At 37.8% G+C, this 25,419-nt stretch overlaps 1 protein-coding gene across 5 annotated transcripts in view; it reads right to left on the reverse strand.

Moving 5' to 3' along the window:
• Positions 1-25,419, reverse strand: part of LOC129775399 (dual oxidase maturation factor 1) — a 217,456-nt gene that overhangs the window by 126,660 nt on the left and 65,377 nt on the right. Inside the window, exon 3 of one of the 5 annotated variants that reach the window (XM_055780113.1) lies at positions 24,941-24,983. The exons of the other annotated variants lie outside the window; for them this stretch is intronic. The gene's annotated coding sequence lies outside the window, so the exon portion shown is untranslated. The remainder of the gene's footprint in view (positions 1-24,940; positions 24,984-25,419) is intronic. 5 annotated transcript variants of the gene reach the window in all.

Consider the following 25,419-nt stretch of genomic DNA (forward strand, 5'->3'; position numbering starts at 1 on the left):
CCCAAGGATCGCATCAAAGCAAAGGTTGTTCAATGGATATAGACAAACGAACAATTTATCTTTGCATATATACTGACACTTATACAATTAAAAAAAACTTTGTGTTTGTTGTCTTCCATCGTCTCCAGTTCCCAATTCGTGAAGCGGTATCGAAATTGGATGCATCAATTGGGTATCGGCCTTAAACCTATGTTATAATTGAACCGCGACAGCGTTGTTTTTCCTGGCAATGAAAAAAAGATTACTTCGAACATTGCTGTGTCCCAAAAAAACCGGAAGAGAGGACACCGCAATGGAAGCTTTTCATTTGGAACACGGAAGTGTTACTAAGGAAACGTAATTGGGTCAATTACAGCTGATGATAATGTCAATAATGGCACGTAAATAATATTCGTGCCCTAAACGAAAAAAATCAAAACATTTGAGCGAATGAAAATTGAAATTGAAAATCACCCTTTGAGCTCCTCACACATTTTCACATATATGAAAAAAAGTACAACCAGTGCAATTTCGGGGAACACTGGCTCAATTTACTACCAAAAAAATTTAAAAATTATTACGCCATGGCACCCATAGTCCTGAGCAGATATTTAGATTTATAGAAATTGCTGTGTTCTGAATGCCATTTCACGTTTTCGCTGTCAAACACTAATGGAAACTGCCATTCCAAAGCACAAACTGGAAGGAAAATAAGCCACATAACCACTGCTGATTGTGTTCCTACCTTTGATCGATGTTTTATTATGGATAGGAGTTCAGCTTCTACAGAAATGATCTGAAATATCGCGTTCTATGTATCAAGATATGGCATGATATTTCCATTAGCAGGAATAAACATCGTTCACATTTCCATAATCGTGAAGTGTGAAATTTGCCGAAATGGAGGGTAGCTACCGGTATTAATATGTTCATGTTTTTTTTGGGCATGCGTTCGTCTTTGTTGAATTTTGAAACATGCTACGTCTTGGCATTGTACTGATTTTACGACACTCGATAGCTAAGATACACCCTATGATCGGATTCAAATCGCAAGATTTGAAAGCCTGTTAGAACTGGGCACGAACCTTCCTTCGATCACAGCATATGGAGATCATGGAAATGCCCTTTTTTCTCCAAAGGCACCGCTCGCAATTCCGCGAGGAAACACATTAAAAATACATCACGTATAAGATCAGCGAATTGTGTCATGTGCTGCCGATGCTAAAAATGTCTTGGAAAGGTCTGCAGAATATATGAATAACTAAAAGCGCGGAAGACAATCAAAATTCAGCTGCTGATTTATGCATCTGGATTGCATACTAAACAGCGAACCGTGTTGAGAGGAAGTTTTACCACTGCAAACCGTTCGTATCTAGGAAGATGCATCTATCTGGCAAAACCGAGCGCAACAATGTTCATCGGTAGATAACATTCAACTGCGACCATAACAGAGCCTGGTACAATGAGAACAAATTTACCAACAATTGTACGAAGCATTTCTCAACTACTATATGGTTTCAACGCCGGACACCTACACGGCGCACCTGATGAATGGGCTCGTATGGAACCTGCTATGCTTCCCCGTGCATCTTACCCAATGCAGGGTAGCTCTGTCTTCGAAGTGATGACTAAACCGGCGAATCAATTGTCATACCGCCATACCGTGGTAATAAAACGTCCAGAACGAACAAAATGCTAATAATTGCCTGTCGCATAGCAACTATTGTAGATTGGCTAAATCTGAACCCCTTTTTTTTGTTCTGCTTTCAGGTTTCACAATTCAGCCCGTCGTATGGAATAGTTCAACGTTCGTTTTTTCGCGATCCGATCACTTTACTTGAGAATAGCAAACAGATTGAAAGTGTCTTCTGTAGCAGCATACATTAGTGGTGTCTTTAGATTTGTTTTTTTCCGATCGATCGAAGAGAACGGCTTAAAATAATATTAAACATTTCGAAACATTAGTTATTCGAAAGTAGATTGTTAGCGAATAAAGATGATTGTGCTTTTGGATGGTAACTAATGGCAGCTTTAATTTTAATTCGGTTAGTAGCGAATGTCTTCCTTTTAGTTTGTAATCCGTAGTGGTCACATTTCCGGAAAATAACACGGTGGCTGCACTTCAGAAACTATTTGCTTTATTTTTGATTATCAACTCAGGCCTTACAAATTAACATTCACTCTAAACCTGAAACTTGAGCAGTTCGGCCTTCTTCTTCATAGCCCAGACAGATCAGGTCTTCATAGCACAGTATTTTTTTCGCAAATTTTAAGGAATTTCAATAAAATGTAAATACAGGTCGGACTAGATTATATACAGACTCGATTATATGACCCATTCCAGTGTGACGTGACAACGGTTTGACTCACTAAATACGACTTTTTTCTCGTTTTCATGTATAATTCACAAATTCCAAATTCCAAATGGTAAACAATTTTAAAGTGAAATTGAGAAAATTTCCTACAAGAATCTTCAGTTGGAGAATATTTTGCAGTTGAATTCGCTTGTTGCCAGCCCAATACTTTTGTGACGTGACAACACCTGTCTTTTTGCGGGTACCGACTATTGAACATTAATGTTATATTTTCAGTTCCGTTTCAAAACATACAAATAAGCTTTGTTATATGATTTGTCAATGAAAGATGAACGTAGATTCCTGTATACTCAGTTTTTCGAAAAACTGGTAAGGACATGCATTTTGACGGCATGCATTTTGTGACGTGACAACGCGCTCTGTGCGAATAAACAGTCTCCACGAAGCGTTGTCACGTTACACAATCAATAAGTTGTATTTAATAAGAATTTCATCGTATTGTAGCAAGCGATATACTACTTTTTATGTTTCTTTATCACTCTGAATACCTTTTTCTTTCCTCTGAGATCTCCCCTTCCCCTTCCAAAAGTCCATCCTATAGGGGAAGGTGGTCCTAACGCAACCTGTGGTCCTAAACCTACCCTCCTTTGTATCTGAGGAACGGTGCTTCCTACTGAATTTTCAATAGTGTCAAATGAAAGGTGTCATAACGCTGACAATTTGATAATATGGTGACTTTTTTCTGGCTCTCTTCATTCTAGCGTTTTAGCGCCATTTTACGTTTTCATTCCTTCAGAAACAGAGAAGATATATATTCGACCTGTGTGCAAAATGAGTTCTATGTTCTTCTAGATTGTGAAACATTGCGAAACAAAGCAATTTTAATTGTTTATAGTATGTTCATCAAAATAAGCTATATAAATTGAATCTACCTGTTACCTGTGATACACAGTATGTCTTTATTTGGGAAAAGTCGGGGTGGTCCTAAACCGACCTCCAGTTTTTATATCGTGATTGTTTAACACATTCACTCTGGCGCTTGTCATCAATGGCTAGCACAATCCTGGTTCATCGAGTGGTGCTCACTACAGGGGGAACGCATTTGATTTTACTATCAGAAACTTTTGATAAACTCTGTGTATGCATCCGCGCATATACCTGTGCAAGGGAGTTTATGTTTACGTGTTGAAGATGACTTTGACTTTGACGTTGACTTTGATCGTTGATGTTTGCGGGTGCATTTGTATGTGCACTTTCTTTGTATAACTCCACACGTCGCTCTAAGGTTTAGTTTCTTTCCACTCAAACATTATCTCCCTCTCACTTAAATCCTATTTCTCACTATCAAACATTAAACTTATTTTATTCCCCTTCGCGCACCCATGGATATATACCAACATTACCATTCACGATCGTGTTGTGAGATTTCATGCCATTCCCGGTCTTTTATATCCGTTTTTAACGAACCGGAAGTCACCATCATCGGTTTCAAAATGGCATCGGAATACGATATTCGACTTCCGCTGGTAAGCGCATATCGTATGGGTTTTCCATATTTTTTTAGCATTCAATACTATCATCAGCAAACCGGAAGTTGAAATGAGATAATATCTTATATTATGGAATCTACGTTCATATATTGTTGATAAAACATAGGAGAAAGATCACTTGCATGTTTTGAAACGGAACTGTAATTAATTATATTAATCATTAATGTTCAAAAGTCCGAATCAGCAATAAGTCAGGTGTTGCCATGTCACAAAAGTATTTGACTGACAACAAGCCAATCTAACTATAAAATATTCTCCAACTGATGATTCTTGTTGGAACTTTTCTTAATTTCAATAACATCGTTTAATTTGATGATGATGATGATGACGATGATGAAATGAAAAAGCAAAAAAAGTGTTTGTAGTGAGTCAAAATATTGTTACGTCACACTGGAATGGATCCTATACTTTTCGTGACGTGACAACAACTTCTGGAGACAGTTGATACTCCTCTATTTGTGAACCGATCTCAACCAAATTTTGTGGGTTGTTGATCTTCATTGTTTGCTCAGAGAAACCCAGTATAAACATGTTTGTACCTATGCTAATCTGATAAACTAAAAAAATGCTCTATTTTTGTGACGAGACAACGATTCAAAATATCTGTTTTTCAAATGCTTGTTTCTCGTAAATTGAAAAAAAGAAACGTAGGTCTACCCATGGCTCTTCAAACGAACATTCAATCACCCATTCAATGGTATATAGACATTGAAATTTGATTAAGCATGTGCAGCGATATCTCAAGAAACATAAAAATAGTGAAAACCTAATATATAAATATAATAAATTAAATATAATATAAATATAATATTATAATATATAAATATAATTATGTAGTTTTTTAAACTCGCCTCTCTCAAAGGTTGGTGCATAAAAATAAAATTATGAAATAACTAGTGATTATTCAAACAACGTTTTCGATTTTCTCCTAAAACTAGATTTGAAATTAGGTTCTCTGGTGCATAACCTCATGGAATGGGTTATATGTGATTCGATTATATACAATTTTGGACTCGATTATATGCAGTTTGTCGATATTTATCAGCGTCAAATCGCCTTCAATGAATTTTATTCTTTAGTCCGCAAAAATACCATAGTTAACTGGCAACGCAAATGGAACGAAGATGAATTGGGCCGGTGGCTCCACTCGATTATCCCTAAGGTTAGCCTCAAACCATGGTTCAAAAGTCTGGACTTGAGTCGGGACTTTATTCGCACCTTCTCCCGACTCATGTCCAATCACTGTTCGTTAGATGCGCTACTCTTTCGTATTAATCTTGCCGACAACAATCTTTGTGTTTGTGGCCAAGGTTACCACGACATCGAGCACGTTGTTTGGTCGTGCGAGATGTATCTTGTCGCCAGATCGAATTTAGTAGTCACCCTTCGGGCCCGAGGAAGGCAGCCCATGATGCCGGTGAGAGACGTGTTGGCTCGGTTAGACCTTGATTACATGTCCCAAATATATGTATTCCTTAAAGCTATCGATCTTCGTGTGTGATTGTCCTTACACCCTTAGTTTTTCCTTTTCCTTTTCCTTTGTGAGAGATCGGATCCCTTCTTAAGAATAAGATGAAATGTAAATACATATTAGATATAAGATAGGTTTAAGAATTGAGTGTGATGAGTGTGATTGAGAGTGTGAGTGTGATCATTGTCAACATATCCTCATATCCCCTCCTTTCCCTGAAGAAAATATGTCACCCTTCTAAACTCGAGTCGACCGCGAGTAATCGGTTTCCTATATTATTAACATTAGAATTAAGGAAAAATGTATATATACTAGTAACAATACAGTAAGGAGATCGGCTCCTTTAAACCTATGTAACTGAGCCTGTAAAAATAAACGATTTAAATAAAAAAAAAATATATGCAGTTTGAAAAAAAAAATTATGTCTCAAATATGACTTATTTCACGAAAAATTATAGGAAGTTGTGTTCAAGATTCGACCGCATTGTTGACGTAGAACTACGCTGTGGTAGAATTCAAGTCGCTTGTTTTATAACTGCGGATATTATTTTATAATGCTACGAAAATTTTGAAATAGACTTTCTACCAGTTTGGTCGCCTTGAAATGTTTTTTTTTATTGTGGAATCATTTGACGATAATTGTTTGATAATTAATTCTTGTACTCGCAGAACAATACATGCTCGAGATATGCGCAGCTGTCATCCTTAGTGGAGAATGTTTGCTACTGGCAAGCGAAATAAAATCACATAAAAAAATCCAGAACGACATTCACTTTCTTGGTGACTAAATAAGCGAAATAAACTCTATCTACACGCGAACCCAAATAAATTAATAACTTATTATAACTTATTGAATAATTTGATATTCCCCAATTAATTTTTGGTGCACAACCTTAACACCTGTTTCACCATAGCGTCAGTTCACTGCATCGATGCAATGTCAAAGGCATCAACGAAGCCTTTATGATGACAGAAAACAAACAATGTTAACTGCTTGTAAAAAGGCTGAATATTTGCCTCAGCAGAGATTCATTACTAATACCCTAGCGTAAACAATTCCTATCCGCTATCTTCCCTCCTTGTTTATAATTATCATTACAAATGGGGTTTCAGCGTAGCGAAGATGCACTATTTTTACGTACGGGTTATGAAGCACGCACGTACGCACACAAATATTCATATATGGGTGGCCTGAAGCAACTAAATGTACACACACTTATCTGTTTTGCGCTCTTCTCAACAGAAGCCCTTTCTGTTAATATTGCCAGTCTAGATTAGCTTAGCTGTCATCCTTTGTGGAGAGAGTTTTCCTACCGTCATGCGAAACCAAATCACTGACAAAATTCCAGAACATTTATTTATATCTTTTATATCTCGGTGAGCTGACGATAGCCTAGCTTGATGATTCCTCACACAATTGTGTAGCTCAAAACATTAATGCAATGGCGTCAGTTTGATGCAATGATTGCAATGCCAGAGACATCAGTGAGTGAGTAATTTGGCCGCGTCCACAGCTCAGTCCGAAACGAAGACATGTGATGGTGCAATACAAGGAAGAACAAGTGATGTTCGTTGTTTCGTATCTAGAACGATACTGAAAGTTTGCCTTTCCTTCCTTTCCTTGTTGAATTAAATAGACTTTAAGCTTCTTCAGTTCATTCGTCTCTAGGCTTCAAAAAGACCCTTGGAAAACTCTACTCTTTCCTCATATTACTCCTCCACCCCCATTGCCTTGAGAAAACCATTCGACCCCTCACCGTCCAGCTCGTCCAGCTCGTCCAGCAACGATGTTGTCCAGTCGGTGTTCACACAAAGAATGAAGTTTGTCTCAGCAAGATCCACTGTTTATACTCTAGGCAAATATTCCCCTTCATTCTTCTTCTTTTCGTTTGTTCACGAAGACTTTACATCTTACGATTTCCCCTCCGTTGCTCGTCGGAAAGTTGCTCGTTATTGACAGCTCTGTTCGGGAAAGCACACAAATGGACAGAAGACATGTATGAGGAAATGGGAATGCTTCCAATTTTCATCAATTTAAACCTTATACAGACTATGGGATTGTAATGCATAGCATATCAAACAAATCTTAGGGAATTTCCGATTCATTTGGTATGCACATTGCCAGAACCCTTTCACGGCAAAAATAGTTATTAACGTTAACTTTATTTCATGAAAACGTGACCTGTTTTCTGATTCGGCACCCTTAATGAAAGACGTAGTTCTACGTCAAAAATATTACCTTTCAACGTTAAGGTGAAATTCAAGTGGCTTTTATATGTAAAGTGGGGTCAAAAAAGTGATTTTTGAAGATTTTGCTTGAATTTGAAAATTGTTTATATCGATATTGCAGCGAAATTAAGATAAATAGAAGTTTGGTGTCAAAGAACAATTTATAAAGCGGTTAGAAAGCTTTAATTTAGTTGATAGAAACAATCTAGTTCAATATGAGGTTTTAGAATAAAATTAATAATAACACATTAAAAATTACTAAGTTTGAAGTTTTTCACTTTCAAAATGTTATTTAAATCCACTAATTTAGATGTTTCTCAACTATATCCTGTACTAAATTTTCTCATATTTCTAATGGAAGCAACAGAATCGTCTTCTGTAGCGTACTTTTTAATGTAGCGCCAGTTTGAGGCCACAGGGTCCGAAACAAACAAAAAGTTCTATAACTGTCATTGTTGAAATTCGAACATATGCACAGAAGGATTTTTTCATCAAATATGATCCTCAATCATCTCCCGAATGAATTCGGATTTTTTATATGAGAAAGATATTTTATGACTTTAAGGTGATGAATAAAAAAGACGGGTGGGTAATGTCGGGGACATAACCGGAGTGACGTAGGACTATACAAAGGGGACAGCTTTCGTTAAATATATATTTTAAATATATTGTTTTATTTTCTTCTCCTACGTGAATACCTACCTATCTACCTTAAAAATGGATTAGTTTACTGTTTACTCTTCATGAATATGTTGATGGTTCTGAAAAGAACCTTTGGTGTTGTGTTTTTTTTATCACTCGATATTCCCATCTTGTTCGGTTAAACCATCCTGTTTAGCTATTGCGTTTGCCACTCGCCACAGCTTTCACAGTTGGAATATTTCTTCCCATCCAGCTTGTGACATGTTGTTCAGTAAATTACATTTGATGCGACGTGCCGGAGAAACACTTTGCCACTCACTGAAACTAATTGTTGCCTTGATGAACGCCGAACCGAAGCTGCTCTGTTCTTGATGCGGGTTTTCTGATTGTCGTGAGCAGCTTTGCAAGCCAACTCGAGCACTCCGACGGCCGAAACTCTATAATCGCTGTTAGGTATACTGGTGCTCCGGCACCAATCCGTTCGGCTTAGTTACCCTTGCGGAGCAATCAGTGAATGCGACCAACAGGGAACTGGAGACTTGCACGGTTCGAGTGAGACTTTGCCTTTCCCTTAACTTGTCCTCCTTTGTTACGTCCACGATGCCGATGCCGTACAACCACACGGGTTTACGGTTTGAAAGAAAATAAGATATTTATTTGGGGTCCGCGTGTTTTATACTCTAGCTACATTCATTACGATTTGTTCGCTCGTTGGATTCACATGCAGGCTAAAAAGGGTCCTTTTCAGGATGACAAAATTATCTTCAATCTAAAGAGTTTATTGTTTTGTTATCACTCGATATCCCCATCTTGTTCGGCTAAACCTTGCTGTTTAGCGATTGCATTTGCCACTCGCCACAGCTTTCACAGTTGGAAAATTTCTTCCCATCCAGCTTGTGACATATTTTACAGTATATTACATTCAATGGCACGTCCCATTACCACCACTCAGTATCGGATTGGAGGTAATTTTAACCTGTAATTGAACATTTGCGATGACAGTGGTACAGTGTTGACCTTCAATGTGGGATCATAATTTGGACCCCGAACTCTATGTTTACAAAAATGTCCAACTAAATATGTCGCATTACAGGTCCGTCCAATTAGCTAAGTGTCGAGATAAGTGTAAATTACTGTACTTTCAATCTAGAAGCAATTTAAGAATTGGTGAAAATCAATAAGCTCAGAACAACTGCCAAATTCACATACTCATCATATCCTGGCAAACAAATTATGAAAAAATCAATTTGTGTTTTATTATTATTTTGGATATTGTTTTAGAAAGCATTGAACTGTATTTCCTAAACTCTTTTTGGAAGGTTTAATGGCCCTGAAAAGCGCCTTGTTTTATGGAATGGTTCCAATTTAGAAAACTTAGTACTCGTGGTTTTGAAAAAAAAACCATTTCGAACGCCCTCGATGCCGCCTTGTTCTGGATTTGCCACCAAAGCAGTGTGTATAAAGAACAAACTTTTTTCTTCTGTTACCTGATGCCGTTTTGCGATTGCGTCACTCGCTGCAACTGCCTGTTGTCTTGATGTCTACAGAACCGAATGTGTTCTGTTCCGAATGCGGGTTTTCTTATAGTCGCGAGCAGCTTTACCAGCTAACTCGATCACTTCGGCGGCCGAAACTATATAACGCCGGCTAGGTGGACTGGTGCACTGGTACTAATGAGCTCGGCCTAGCTACCCTTGCGGGGAACTCCAGATCAACACGGTTCGAGCGGGATTTTGCCTTTCCCTTCACTTTTCCTCCTTTACCATGTCAAGACATGGCTGCTTGGGTTGGTTTGTTGATGTGTTGTGATGCGAACCGATGTGGTGTACGGTTTGAATGAGAATGATCGTTACGGCAGCGGAGCGAGGATTTTTAAGCTGACTGGCTGGCTCGAGAATTACGCATGTGTGAGACTGCGACCAATGTTTCGTTCATTTTTTTCTTTTTCCTTTCCAATCGTGGTTCATTCTATTTCGCTGCTGCTCTGGTTGCCCGTTTTGGTCGGTTCGATTTGAGGAGCACAAAATGAACCAATCAAAAATGGGCACATAGAGCATTTTGACAATGCTTGATATTTCACAATTATTCAATTATTTATCTCAAGAAAAATGAAATGTTATTCGTTATGATAGATGCGTAGGTATATTTCCTATCAATTGATGCAAAAACCTTTGCGATCTATTGAGAAATGCTCGAGTTATAAGCGTTCCAAATCTTGCATTTTTCCTACTTGTTCAGTGCCTAGATTTCATTTCACCCCCTATATCTTCCTGTTAGACGTAGTCCTACGTCAAAATTAAATTCTTCTTTTATATTCAGAAAACGAAAAATATATGCATAAAAAACCAATATTTTTTATTGTTGTTTTGATTCGATTATATACGGGATTCGATTATATACCGTGAAAATAAATCCGAAAGTGTATATAATCAAGTCCGCCCTGTACTACGAATTAATTAAATGGATGTTTTCGACGTCTGACTATGATGATTGTGCTTCTTATAATAACGCTTGCATTATGAAGAATAAGTTGGACTGCGGAAATTATGGCGGAAACAGTAGAGTAACTGCGCTCCAAGGTTTGTGACATCGTCAAGTACTTTGAGTCCGACGGATACGACCATTCCGGTATCTATAATATCCTTACACTGCTGGAGAAGAATACAAATTTCTCAACCAATGTGAGAGTTGCTAAAACATACATTATAGACCCATTAAACGTAAATATAATTATTGTATTGACTCAGGAATAAAACTTTCTTGAGTGGTTTTTTATAGCTGTTTCGATGAAGTTGTCTGGCATCAGTGTCGAAAAAATAACAATGCTTTCACCAATGCAAACAAAACCATTGCCGAAAATTGAAAAATGAAAATTTAACTTTCAGAGCACTAGCTCGAGTTATCCGACGTTTACAGTGCGACAGCAGATGAAAATTTAATATCTTGTGAGTAATCGATTAGAGTTTGGTTGATACTACTTGATGAGAAGTGTGCGAAAACGATAATTTTCTTCACACTGTTTCGTAAAATTATTGATTTTCGGGCGAGGTGTGAGAGAGGAAGATGAAAGGAATGAGCGCCATTGTGGCAGCCATTTGTGGTTTCCTTCCACCTTCACCTTAACTGTAGCTAAAACTATGTCAAGGACTGAAAAAAATGTGAACAATTATGTTTTCGTCAGCAATGGCAAAAGTCGGCCAACTGTCGGAAGGCCACGAATATTTTTGTAGCATGGTTAATAAAATTGTGTTTTACGGGAAAGTTGTCCTATTATACTATCTTCAGTAATTTTTTTTAACGCGGTCCATTTTTTATTTGACACTGTACGAGAGCAGTTCGATAAGTACTTAGCATAGAAAACAAAACAAAAATTTCGGAAAAGTGGCGATTTGTTTCTCAATATAGTCTCCTTTTAGCTCGATACACTTGACCCAGCGATGCTCCAACTTCTTTAATCTATCTGAAAATACGTTTTCTCGACTCAAATTTCTGTCCGGCGAGTGACTTTTTCAAGTTTGGAAACAAAAAAATCGCACGGGGCCAAATCTGGAGAATACGGAAATTTTGACAGTAGCCGTTTACGAGAATGTACCACACGATAAGTAATCTCTCTTGCCATACTGACACCATCGGGCGACCAGGCTAAGTACATATCGGACCGCCCTCGTAGTTTTTTGTGGGTGATGGAATAAATAAAAATATGGAGAAGCTAGCTGACCCGGCAAACGTTGTTCTGCCAAATACATTATTTCTAGTGAATATTTTGGTAGTTAAATGAAAAATAACAAAGATATTTACCCTGTCGGGAATGACAGTGTATATTGCCATTCGATAAACAAACATGAAACTTTCTCGACTCATGTGTCCATATTTGTGTTTGACATACCGAGGAATGGAGCGCCAAGACGATGACCACCGACAAAAAAAAATCACAAACGCATTCATTTTCTTTATTCCACGTATTTCTTCAACGTAACTGACATGCTTGATCTTTAAAAGTTTAATGTAAAGTGAAAGAAATAATGATTTTTGTCTCTAAGTAGAAAATTGAAATAAATAAAATATAATTTACGGAATATTCAGGCCGTGTTTCTTGGCATAGAAATCCAGAGTATTGAATCAATTCTCAATGAATGGATGAGAGTAAGAGCGTTACGTTGAAGGCACAAGGTTTTGGGCCTCAAGACCTATTTTCCGACTGGGTGAAGTGACACGATTATCACTTCATTCGAAAAATGTCTACGAGTTATATGCCTTGAGAGCAAACTATTGATAGGGTCGAATGTACTGAAGAAGTTCTAAGTTTTTTAATCTAAAACAACAACAGCAACAAGCTATTGAAATCACAAAAAATCTATAAAAACCAGCTTGAAATATCATCTCAGTCATGAGTAATATGCGGGTGATACAGACACGGCTAGCAAAGTAACATTTTCGTTCGCTTTGTGCACAACGTCGTCGAATAACTTGTGCGTAGCGATCGCGAAATATTCAGCAAAAGAAGCAATTTATTCTTCGCTTTCTCATGTTTGTTGCACTAACATTTTCCCCACTTTATGTGTGATTTAATTTGTTTACTATTTCCAATAGACAAAATATTTGTCGTTTCCAATCAGACTAAATAAATGTTGCGCTCACTCTTCTTTCCTCACAACACCCACTTCACGGGAGTGAGAAATTGTTGAGTAAACATCGTTTTCCGACTAGCTTCGAGCGGGAATGAATTGCCTTTCTCAACATATTAAGGACCGCTCACGAGTTTTCTCGTGCTTCGCGTTCCGTCTATTACGGATGGATCACGAAATAACCCGTGTTTTCTACACTTGATGGTTAAATCCTTGGTCTGCCAAGAATCTAACAAGTCCTACCGATGGCTCGCCTTCGTCTTATCCACACCGAAGGAAACGATCTCATTCGTGGAATTCGTACAAATGAAGCATACAAGTTTGCCCCAAAACGTGCGGACAAATTACAAAACAAAATGTATTTGATGGCAGTATTGTATTTTCAATGAAAAACAAAATAAACTATTTTTTTTTATCCCATTTATTTATTTAAGGCTCATTAGCATTTTAGCTGTAACAGAGCCGGATTTTAATCGTGTACATCTCACATGGTTTATCATATCTATAATTAGCACATTACACAGTTGCCGTTCGCCAGTATTCCTTCTATACGATTACATATGGTACATTCACACAGTAGCCATTTAGGCGTAAGAGTATTCTTTCTGTTCTTCCATTATCCAGTTGGACCACCGGACAGCGGAGACAGTTGATTGATCATTGTTGAGTTATTTATAGAACAGCAGCCCGATGTGTCTTGCAGAGCAGAGCAGTTGTATGGATGAATCGATCTTATTTCGACCGTGGATCGATCTCCATCGCTGATGATTGTTGCGTGGACGTAGCTATTCTGTAACAACACAAAGATGGTCAATGAGGGTCCTGAGTTTTGAACTCACGATCGATCGCTTACTAAGCGAACGCGCAATCAATGTGGCTACGGAGACCCCCAAAAATAAACTATTTCGCCTCACTGAAATTTTTAGTTCTTAAAAGAACTGGATTCGATTTGCTGAAAACAGAAATCACTCGTACTGTGCTCTGCACTCAGAACCGCTCTGCTGCTTTCTGTGGCATCGATGTTTTCGGCTTGTGTGCAACGGTTTTCGATGGTTTAGTTGTTTTTTTCTTTGTTACAACTGTACCACCAGTAGTAGAAGCTTTCTTCTTGTTGCCCACCTTCTTCACATGAGGAACACATGAGGAACACAGGAGTAACAGGAGTAGGAGTTTTTCTGCAGCGGTAGCTGTTTTCTTTTCACCGGTAGCAGCGATGACATCGTTTCGGTTTCTTCTTGGCGGCTCTCTTCTCCCTCGACGCTCGACGCTCGCCGGCAATCGATGCTGACTCGATGACCACCTAGCCAAAAAAGTTGCGTGTGGTGGCGGCTGTCTTCAATGCTCAGCCTTAATCTCATTAAATGAAAGTCTTTCTCGATGCTGGCGCCTTCTTGATCGCCTTCTTAGCGGTACCATCTTTCTCTCTGGCGTATTCTCTTTTGGCCTTAGAGGGAAGTTTGAACGAACACGACGCACCGGTGCCCTTCGTTCGTACAAACAGGCACACCGGTGACACCGCTCATCAGCGTTTTCTTTATGAACTATGTCATGTCAACAATGTGATGTGGCTAAGCATCAATCTTGCAACAGCGATAACATGCTCCAACCGCTGTACAATTATGACTGAGTGGTTTACGGAGGTTACAACTGAGGCTTACCCGCTTATATACAGATTTTTGTGATTTCAGTAGCTATCTTTCAGCTATTGAAACAAGTTTTTGGATCAATAAGTGACGAGCATGAATGAAGTGGTTATTATTCCATTTCTTTCAGTTGGTTAGGAGGCAAAACACTCAAAATTTTGTATTAACGCTCAAACTCTGCTCACACCCCAGCATAGAAATGAAAGACGTAGTCCTACGTCAAAACAAGAACCAAAGCGTCAAAAGAAAACCAAACGGAAGAAGGAAGAAGGAAGAAGAACCCAAAAATAAGCACAGTGATGAAATCCAACAGAAACAAGGGTGGTTGTGGTATCGCATTGATTTTCATGCTGTCTGGTGCAGAGTTCTTCTGTATTTTTGCATCACATAGGTAGATTGAAGCTGTTATGAAATGTGGAAAAATCCTGCCGATGAATCAAAATATGATCGCTTCACTCACGATTTATCAGTCATCCAGCTAGTGACCTAAATGTGAGGCTCCAAAAAGAACGTGCCGCTAACATCCCGCCTACAATTGATATTTTTATTATAATAATTTCGAACACTCACGTTCCCCTGGAAATTATTTTTCTGTGCGCGATCTCTATTCGCGTTATAGAATTTCTGTTGTGGCATATACACCTTACGCAGACTAAGACCCATCAAACCTGCTACTGATTGTTCAAATTCGTTGCTCCGTTCTCGGATTAAATCGTGAGGAACGGACACCAAAGCTTCTCTAGTTATATAGATAACATTAGTGAAAAACATTCATTCTTCAACCAGCGAGAGAATTTTGAATGAAAAATGTCAAACCGCATTGCGATTCTATTGGATAGTTATTGGAATAAGTTATAAAGAATCGGAAAATTGTTCCATAGTGGAATTACTTTATTGAATAATACTGAATTGCCTGTAGCTGCAGTGCGTATCTAGAAGAAGGAAAGCATTACGTGCATTGACTGTAAGAACATAAGTTCCAACACATGTCCAGCTTGTGTATCGTTCTCGCAAGAACAATGAATTATAGATGAATAATGAATCATGAATCATCCTTCTTCTCCCATGAACGCCGAATGCAAATGCAAGTATCGCAAACTGTCGGCCCTTCCAGGGCCACCGAAACTTTCTCCTAAAAAGGTACTTCAAAAAGTTTGATGTATTTCAAAATAATATCCGAAATAATGTGAACCAAAATGATTATTTTTGTACCGAAAGACTGTTTTCTGGGCTGACTGGGGTGACTTTTCCGGTCGATCATTTAATCATTCGTTTCCGCGAATTCGTGCATAGTTTCCGGATTCAAAGTGGCGTTGGAGTGCAGCGTATTCCAAGCCGGATGTGAAGAACACATCCTACAGTGGCGAAAGCTGTGTTCTTCGGTTGAAAACTGAAAGTGAAAATTTGTTCCGCAGATAGATTACTTCACGCACAAGTCACATTATTAGAATTATCGGAATATTCGTAAATTCATTTGTTAAATAAATGGTTATGACGAGATTTTTTCTGAGTGCGGCAGATCTGATTGCGAGTTCCAGTGGGAATGTTATCCTTAGAATATGAAGGGCCTGAAGTGTTGGTTCGAATAAGGCTTGGGGATGCTCAGCTGTCTGGACTCAGAAACTATCGCATTAGCAGACCGATATCGAGAATCTAGTAAAGCGGGAATTCTCTAGTAAATTCACGGTTGATAAGGACATAGGTATTGGGTTCAATTCCCGATCGGTCTAGGATTTTTTTGGGTTGAAAATTTTCTTGACATGCCATGGAATATGAAAGCTCGCGTGCTGCCTTATAAAGTTCATCAAATTTAGAGTCTATGTCTGTAGCACAACCAGTTCGTTTTATGTTTATTTTATCTTTTTTACTGGTTCAGATTGATAATACAAAAGTAAATTCTTATAAGTAATTATCTTAAAGATAACTCGTCCGGCTCAAACCTTTGTAGGGGAATGAGGTGGGAACATCATTATTATTTTTTTTATAAAAAAAATTAGATGAAAAATTCGAACAAAATCAAGGAAAACAATACATTTCATCCTGGCAGTCCTTGGTACAGTCCAATGTCTTTCCGATTATGTTTCAGACATAACCCACCTATATTTTTAAAAATATCGTCACTCCATAATCAATTTGATTGGCGATATATTTGACTACTTATCACGGGTTTATTTTTCTTCAAAGGAGACTCATGATATGTCGATCAAATGAAATGAATCGGTCCTGCAGTTCAAAAGTTATGAATCTCAGAAGAAAGCCAATTTTGGTAATTTTTTGTGCCATCCTAAAATGAGAACGGGATGAAAAAATGAAAAAAAAAAGTTCAAAAAAATATACGGGTCTAATATTTTGCGATAAGGAACAAGACTATGTACCAATTTTAACGAAAATCTGAGACTAATCACTTGTTGTCCGTACCAGAGTTTTCATAATAAAATTTTTATTTTTGGTCTAAAGGAATCATTTCGTCTTAGTATTTTTTCATAAAACTGTATTGATATATGTATACAAATTACGAGTTTCTGTGATATATTTCTGGTATAATAGAAGGCAAAATGAAATTGATATGAAATCATGTGCAAGGGGTATGGACAGTTCCTGAGAGAAATGTTGTTTTCCTTAATAAAAAATAGTCTGCATGCAGTCTGCGGGGGCTCTAACTGGTTGCGTGTCCTATAAATAGCGAACATATTGATGGTTTATATGTGACACTTTAAACCAGTGTGATTTTCAGACTTGACTGACTCCAGAAATATATTTTTTATTACTGAACTGATGACAAATATGCGATAGAAAAATACGTCGTAGCGTTCCGATAATATACTCATTCGAATACTTCTAGAATATCATGAAAACAGATGATTCATATCCATATGATCTGTATTTATATACAGTTTCGAACATCAGGTGAATGTTGAAATAACATGATTTCATTCGCACGTCAATGAAACTCATTCAATGAATAATTTCTAACAATGCTCTGGATGATTAGTCACATTCGCCTACTAATATCAAATCTATAATAACATAAAATAGTGGATTCGAAAACCATGAACAATTTTGATTTAAAAATCTGAGTGAGTAAATGCTTGGAGTTCACGGATGTTCCAAAATACGGATAGCGGACGAGTGTGAAAAAAATGTCAGATTTATACGAGTTTTGTGGAAAATACACGTACAAAGTACTAACACATAGAAAAAGAGTTTAAGATATCGCGCAACGCCAGTTTCTGCCTTTTGATTATCTCAACCGTATTACAAAGATACAAAACTGATGCCATGGAAAAACAAAGCGCCATGCCGGAGCTTCTCAATAGTCGTGACTGATCATCCTCTCAGCAACCGTAATTTTTCGAGCCGTTGTTGCACCATCGAAGTCTGTATGGCATGGATCGTGACAACGGTTTAATTTATATATGTATTTGCACACTTTCGTCACTTGTTTTCCGTGACTTGAGGTGCAATGTTCTGGTTTAATTTAGCTCTGTTCGGAGTGTAGTATTTCAAGCCTTTAACTGAAAATTGCACCACCTCGACTTATGATGAAACGAAATAAACTTATTCTCACGGCAGCATTTGACGAAATTAATTTTATATTGTTCCTAAGAAGCCTAATAACGATCAAGTCCTTGCGGAATTGGAAATTTTAATCATTGCACGACGAAGTTGACCTTTGGCGAGTGGAAACTAATTAATCGTGGGATTTGCAATTGAGTCGTATTTAATTTGAGATAATCTCATCTTTTTCTTTCTTTTTGCTTCCACTGGCGCTACGTTTTTCGGCGAGCACAAGCCCAATAAATTTAAGGTAATCCGCTTAAGTCAAAAATGCTTCCATACCCGAAATCGTAGCGTGGTAATTAGTGTTGCAATTATTTGTTCTTGCGAACCGTAGTCGGAACGACAAAATTTGGTTTTACATAATTGAGCGAAAACACGCGCGAGACGAGAAATAGAGCGAATACCGCCGAAAAACTGCCACTCGAAGTGATGCAGTAGCAGTCACAGGGAAACAAAAGTAAAAGTTGATTGACACACGGCAGTGGCGCGTTATGCCAATATTATCTGTAAACATACAACAAAACCGAGTCGCAAAACGTAAACAAGCATTATAATGCGTGAAGTGGAATGAAAACAAACAAACTGTTTCATCAAGACAGCTACTGAAGTAGCAAAATCATAAACTAACGAGCAATTTCATGCGGGAAATATTTCGATTATACGATTTTTGGAAGCACACTGCCCAGCATCCTGAAGGCAGTCAATGGGAATGTATTTTTTTTACAGCTGAGTTTGTGTTTTGCATTTTTTCCAATTTTAGCAACTCGTAGACTTTATGGAACTGAATTTCCATTTTATATGTCCAATTCAATTATCCGAACGGAACAGAAACTCTCAACTTGTTTACTTTTATGGAGTTACAATATCGTTTTCAGTTGGCATCCTCATAAATCGTTTCTAAGTTCCATTTAAACATCGATACTGGAAAGAGGTGCATTTAAGTGAAAATCAGCATTACAGTTATTCTCTAAACAAAACTGCCTTCGACAAAGTTGTTGCATATGATAGACCGCTTATTTTTAAGTTGTTAACATTAGGGTGATTATACTTCGACATTGTTGTACCTCCAGTTATTGTAAGCAACTTTGTAGAACAACGTGTTTTTCTATATCTTGAAATAACCGATACAGCGCTTTTTTCTAAGTTGCGTTAAGATCACCATGAAAAAAGCTGTTTTTTTGTTTCAACTCTTATATCTCAAATTCTATATGCAAACTGTTTTCGAAAGACTTTTAAAGCTTACTAATACAAACATTTCGCGATGCAGGACTAGTCAAAACCTCAACTCTTCTCAAATTTATTGATATTTCTTCTTAAAAAACAAGATTCCTTCATTTGTTTATCATTATTTCGGGAGCAAACATAAACAATATTTATTAGCGGCATTTGAAAGAGCATATTTGATTTACATAATGTGAGATTTTAAAATCTATGTTATTATTTGTATTTGAATAAACTAAGATTGAAATCATTAGTTTTTAAGTGAAAACTTATCAATAACTTTCAGTAGGATTAAGACATCGACAAGTTCTGTATCGCAAAATATTTGTCTTGATAAGCTCTAAAAGTCTCTGAAAGTGCTATAGAATCCGATGGATCACGTTGTACATAAATACAAGGTGATATATTCCCGAAAATGACGCTTGCGTGATGTCAGTTCTATTGGTTTTTTCAACAAACTCTGCCCTCTATCACTGTACAAGACCAAGCGAATGCATCTCAGGAGCGTAGTAAACGATTTGATTCAATGTTTTATCAATGTTATCTACTCTACGAAAATAGTCGTTTTATTTTGGTAAACGAAGTCATAATTAGCTGCTTTGTTCGAATAAACGCGGCCCGATAATGCTGACGTCACATGTTTACATTGAAATCGTTTGTTTACTAGCGGGAATAGACTGTCTTGTTTTGTATGCCGCGGACGAAGTTCTGACCTATCTTCCACATTGTCAAAGAAAGCTGGTTATGTGTTTGCAGCTAAGTTATGACCAAAAGAGAGAGTCGATATAGAGAAATCGATGATGTCACTTACACGCCTTTCATTTTGAGCCCTTAATTATCAAAATGAAAATATCATAATTATATTGGATTGGGGAAAAAGAAATGTCGTATATTGTATGAACACACATGAACATATCTTGTGTTGTATTTACCGCATCGGGTCATACTATACGGCTATTTTGACGTAGGACTACGTCTAACCGGAAGATATAGGGGGTGAAATGAAAGTCTAGGCACTGAACAAGTAGGAAAAAATGCAAGATTTGGAACGCTTATAACTCGAGCATTTCTCAATAGATCGCAAAGGTTTTTGCATCAATTGATAGGAAATATATCTACGCATCTATCATAACGAATAACATTTCATTTTTCTTGAGATAAATAATTGAATAATTGTGAAATATCAAGCATTGTCAAAATGCACCATGTGCCCATTTTTGATTGGTCCATTTTGTGCTCCTCAAATCGTACCGACCAAAACGGGCAACCAGAGCAGCAGCGAAATAGAATGAAGCACGATTGGAAAGGAAAAAGAAAAAAAATGAACGAAACATTGGTCGCAGTCTCACACATGCGTAATTCTCGAGCCAACCAGTCAGCTTAAAAATCCCCGCTCCGCTGCCGTAACGATCATTCTCATTCAAACCGTACACCACATCGGTTCGCATCACAACACATCAACAAACTAACACAAGCAGCCATGTCTGGATATGGCAAAGGAGGAAAAATGAAGGGAAAGGCAAAATTCCGCTCGAACCATTTTGGACTGTAGTTTCCCGTAGGTGTATTCGCCAATTGCTCCGCAAGGGTAGCTAGGCCGAGCGCGTTATTACCAGTGCACCAGTCCACCTAGCCGCCGTTAGTTTCGGCTGCCGAAGTGATCGCTAAACAGGAAGGTTTAGCCGAACAAGATGGGGATATCGAGTGACAACAAAACAATAAACGCTTTAGATTGAAGATAATTTTGTGATCCTGAAAAGGACCCTTTTTAGCCTGTATGTGAATCCAACGAGCGAACAAATCGTAATGAATGTATTTTTTTGCCATCGCTCCCTTTTAACGCTCATTCGTTCGTCTCGTTGGACTCGCCCCTCTGGCTGAGTCTGCCGATTTGTCTCTATCCTGTGAGTGTGTACCGCTAGAGTATAAAACACGCGAACCCCAAAAAAATATCTTATTTTCTTTCAAACCGTAAACCCGTGTGGTTGTACGGCATTGGCATCGTGGACGTAACAAAGGAGGACAAGTTAAGGGAAAGGCAAAGTCTCACTCGAATCGTGCAGGTCTCCAGTTCCCTGTTGGTCGCATTCACTGATTGCTCCGCAAGGGTAACTAGGCCGAACGGATTGGTGCCGGAGCACCAGTATACCGAACAGCGATTATAGAGTTTCGGCCGTCGGAGTGCTCGAGTTGGCTTGCAAAGCTGCTCACGACAATCAGAAAACCCGCATCAAGAACAGAGCAGCTTCGGATCGGCGCTCATCAAGACAACAATTAGTTTCAGTGAGTGGCAAAGTGTTTCTCCGGTGTGTCGCATTAAATGTAATTTACTGAACAATATGTCACAAGCTGGATGGGAAGAAATTTTCCAACTGTGAAAGCTGTGGCGAGTGGTAAACGCAACAGCTAAACAGGAATGTTTAACCGAACAAGATGAGAATATCGAGTGATAACAAAAACACAACACCAAAGGTTCTTTTCAGAACCATCAACATATTCATAAAGAGTAAACAGTAAACTAATCCATTTTTCATGTAGATAGGTAGGTATTCACGTAGAAGAAGAAAATAAAACAGTATATTTAAAATATATATTTAACAAAAGCTGTCCCCTTTGTATAGTCCTACGTCACTCCGGTTATGTCCTCGACATTACCCACCCGTCTTTTTTTTCCCCTGTTGGATGTGAACCACTGCGTCCATTATTCTGAACTATTGTGGTATATCCCATTTTTTTGTACTCCGCTTCAAGCTTACCTACTGCTTATTGATGAAGAAGTAGACTGAAAGCTATAGCGAGATAGGTGCTAATCAGGAATACTCTGTTTGATAAATTTTATAATCCTGATCGGCGACGCAGACCAAATTTCCTTGGGCTCTAGAATAGCCTTATCAAGGTATTGAAGTCTGCGTCTAGTTAGAGCTCCACAATTACAGAGCAAATGTTCCGAGGTTTCGCTTTCGGTATTACAAAAACGACAAATATCATCTTGCACTAAACCTATGTTTTTGAGATGGTATTTGCTATGTGTCCTATATCGAGTGATAAACAAAACAATAAACTCAATAAATAAAACAATAAACTCTTTAGATTAAAGATGATTTTGTGGTCCTGAAAAGGACCCTTTTTAGGGTTTGCTTCCGGATCAGCAGTCGGAAAACGCTCTTTACTTGGAGCAGATATACTTCGTCACCGCTTTGGTACCTTCGGAAACCGCATGCAAGTTCACCGGGCAGCAACAGACTGATTGCGATCTGAATTTCCCACGCCGTAATGGTTGACTGCTTATTATAGTGGAACAGACGCGGAGCTTCCGCTACGATACGCTCAAAGATGCATTGACGCTCATCGCCTATGATGAGAAACCGGTGTCGGAATGATCCTGATTCAGCACCTTATGATGTAGATAGCATATGATTCCTTCTCCTTTTTCTTGTCGGTTACCGAAATATTCATCTGCGCCGTGCCGAACTTTTTGGCGGCTTTTCCACTATTCCACTAGTCTTCGGTGCCTTCGTGTTTGTTAGAAACAACTGCATGTGATCCAACGAGCGAACAAATCGTAATGAATATATTTTTTTTGCCATCGCTGCCTTTTAACGCTCATTCGTTCGACTCGTTGGACTCGCCCCTTTGGCTGAGTCTGCCGATTTGTCTCTATCCTGTGAGTGTGTACCGCTAGAGTACAAAACGCGCGGAGCCCAAAAAAATATCTCATTTTTTTTCAAGCCGTAAACCAGTGTGGTTGTATGGCATCGTTTAACATCGCATCGCATCACATCATAAAAACAAAACACAACACCAAAGGTTCTTTTCAGAACCACCAACATGTTCATAAAGAGTAAACAGTAAACTAATTCATTTTTCAGGTAGATAGGTAGGTATTCACGTAGGAGAACAAAATAAAACAATATATTTAAAATATATATTTAACAAAAGCTGTCCCCTTTATATAGTCCTACGTCACTCCGGTTATGTCCCCGACATTACCCACCCGTCTTTTTTTTATCCCAACAGTGTATTTTATTAGGCTCATTTAGCAATTCAGCTGTATAATCTAGGCTTATTTAGCAATTCAGCTGTGGGGAATCTGTTCTGCCTGCGATTAGGATGATTTTTAGCGGCCCCGAAAAAACATAAAAAAATTTCCTTCAGTTCGCCAATATTAATCGTCTGCCCAAACATTATCAAGCTTCGGGAAAAAGCGTTATACGGCTATTTAAAGACGATAATCTGTGCTACAAGTGTCGTTTTGACAGTGTTGTGATTGTCCTTTTCAGTCTCAAGTTATAGTGCGTCAAAGATGGAGTCCACCAAGCAAGAAATTCGCCATATTTTAGGTTTTTACTACCTGCGAGGTAAAACTGCAACGAAGGCGACCGAAAAAAATCGTGTAGTCGATAATGAAGTTGCCTTCTAAATGGCAACAAGTTTGCGAACAAAACGGCGCATATTTGACTTAAATTGGATAATTTTAAGTATGTTAAACAAAGCATCAAATTTCGATCAGAAATACGACATTTCTTTTTCCCCAACCCTTATATTAGAACCGTTTTTTTAAATTTTTGAATCAGAGTGCCTATTTCATTTTTTAGTATGGTACAAAAAATCAATTTTTCTCGTTTTTTCCACATACAGGTCGAACTCGATTATCCGGAGATTCGATTATCCGGGATTCGATTATCCGTTATTTTAGACTTGATTATCCGGAGTATTTTATTTTTGATTTTCGGAAATTTTGAATAATTTGTATAATAATTCCATATTGAATAGCTAATATGGGTATCAAAAGAAAGGTCTTGACTAGTAGAATGCAGTTATTCATGAAAAATGCAAATCCAAGATGGCGGATTACATATTTTCTCAGAACCCCATCAATATGGGTATCAAATGAAAGGTCTTGACTAGTAGAACACAGTTATTTATGAAAAATGTTAACCCAAAATGGCCGCCATCACCAGATAGCGCCATATATATTTTTTCACAACCCCATCAATATGGGTATTAAATGAAAGGGCTTGACTGGTAGAATACAGTAGATCATGGAAAATCCAAATCCAAGATGACTGCAGTTCCCAAATAAACAATTACTTTTTAATGGTTCCATTCAGCTTGCCCTGTTTGTATGTATGGTTGAGTGTTTTGTAGGATTGTCCCACATTAATAGAAAATTGACCCCGTTCCTGTTGAATGATGATCTGAAATTTGGAACATACATTTAATTCTACTGTCATTATAAAACTGCGTATTCCATGATCTTGAAAAATCCAATTTGGTCGCCGTTAAAAAATGACTGAATGGCTTGATGTGGAGAATACACTACACTATGAACAACATAAATTCGAAAAGGTCGTCGCTGCCACAAAATGGTCGACTATATATTTTTTGCAATCCACTCAATAGTGGTATCAAATGAAATGATTTGACTAATAGAATACAGTATATTATCAAAATATTCCGAAGAAAGTTAGGTAAGAAATAAAAATTAAAAAAAAATAATTTTAATAGTTTTAATGTAGAGAAGTATACTAATGATATAGATAATTTACCAAATCCTAGAAAATAACTAAACAAGTAGCAGTTAGTAGTTATCACATCCGTTTCTTCATTAATCTAGGGCAATGATGAGACTAAAATAAAATCGTGGGGTATATGATGAAACAACTAACTTATTATCCACAGAAATCCAACGTTTATTTCTTACCTTATTTTCAAATTTTGTTCCAAATTCCGGATCAATCAGTCATCTGGAACGGGTCAATTTTCTATTAATGTGGGACAACCCTACAAACATTCAAACATACATAGAAATAGGTCAAGCTGAATGAAACCATTTAAAAAGTAATTAGTTGTTTGGGGACAGCGGCCATCTTGGAATTGGATTATCTGCTATGTTCTACTAGACGAGAATTTTCTTTTGATACCTATATTGATGAGGTTTTGAAAAAAATATATATATGGCGCCATTTTGTGGTAGCGGCCATCTTGGATTTGCATTTTTCATAAATAACTGTGTTCTACTAGTCAATCCCTTTCATCTGATATACATATTGATGAGGTTCTAAGAAAATCTGCAATCCGCCATTTTGTAGCGGCCGCCATCTTGGATTTACATTTTTCATAAATAACTGTATTCTATTAGTCAATCCCTTCCATTTGATATACATATTGATGGGATGGGTA

The sequence above is a fragment of the Toxorhynchites rutilus genome, chromosome 3 (genome assembly GCF_029784135.1).
Source record: "Toxorhynchites rutilus septentrionalis strain SRP chromosome 3, ASM2978413v1, whole genome shotgun sequence".
Lineage (NCBI taxonomy): Eukaryota > Metazoa > Arthropoda > Insecta > Diptera > Culicidae > Toxorhynchites > Toxorhynchites rutilus.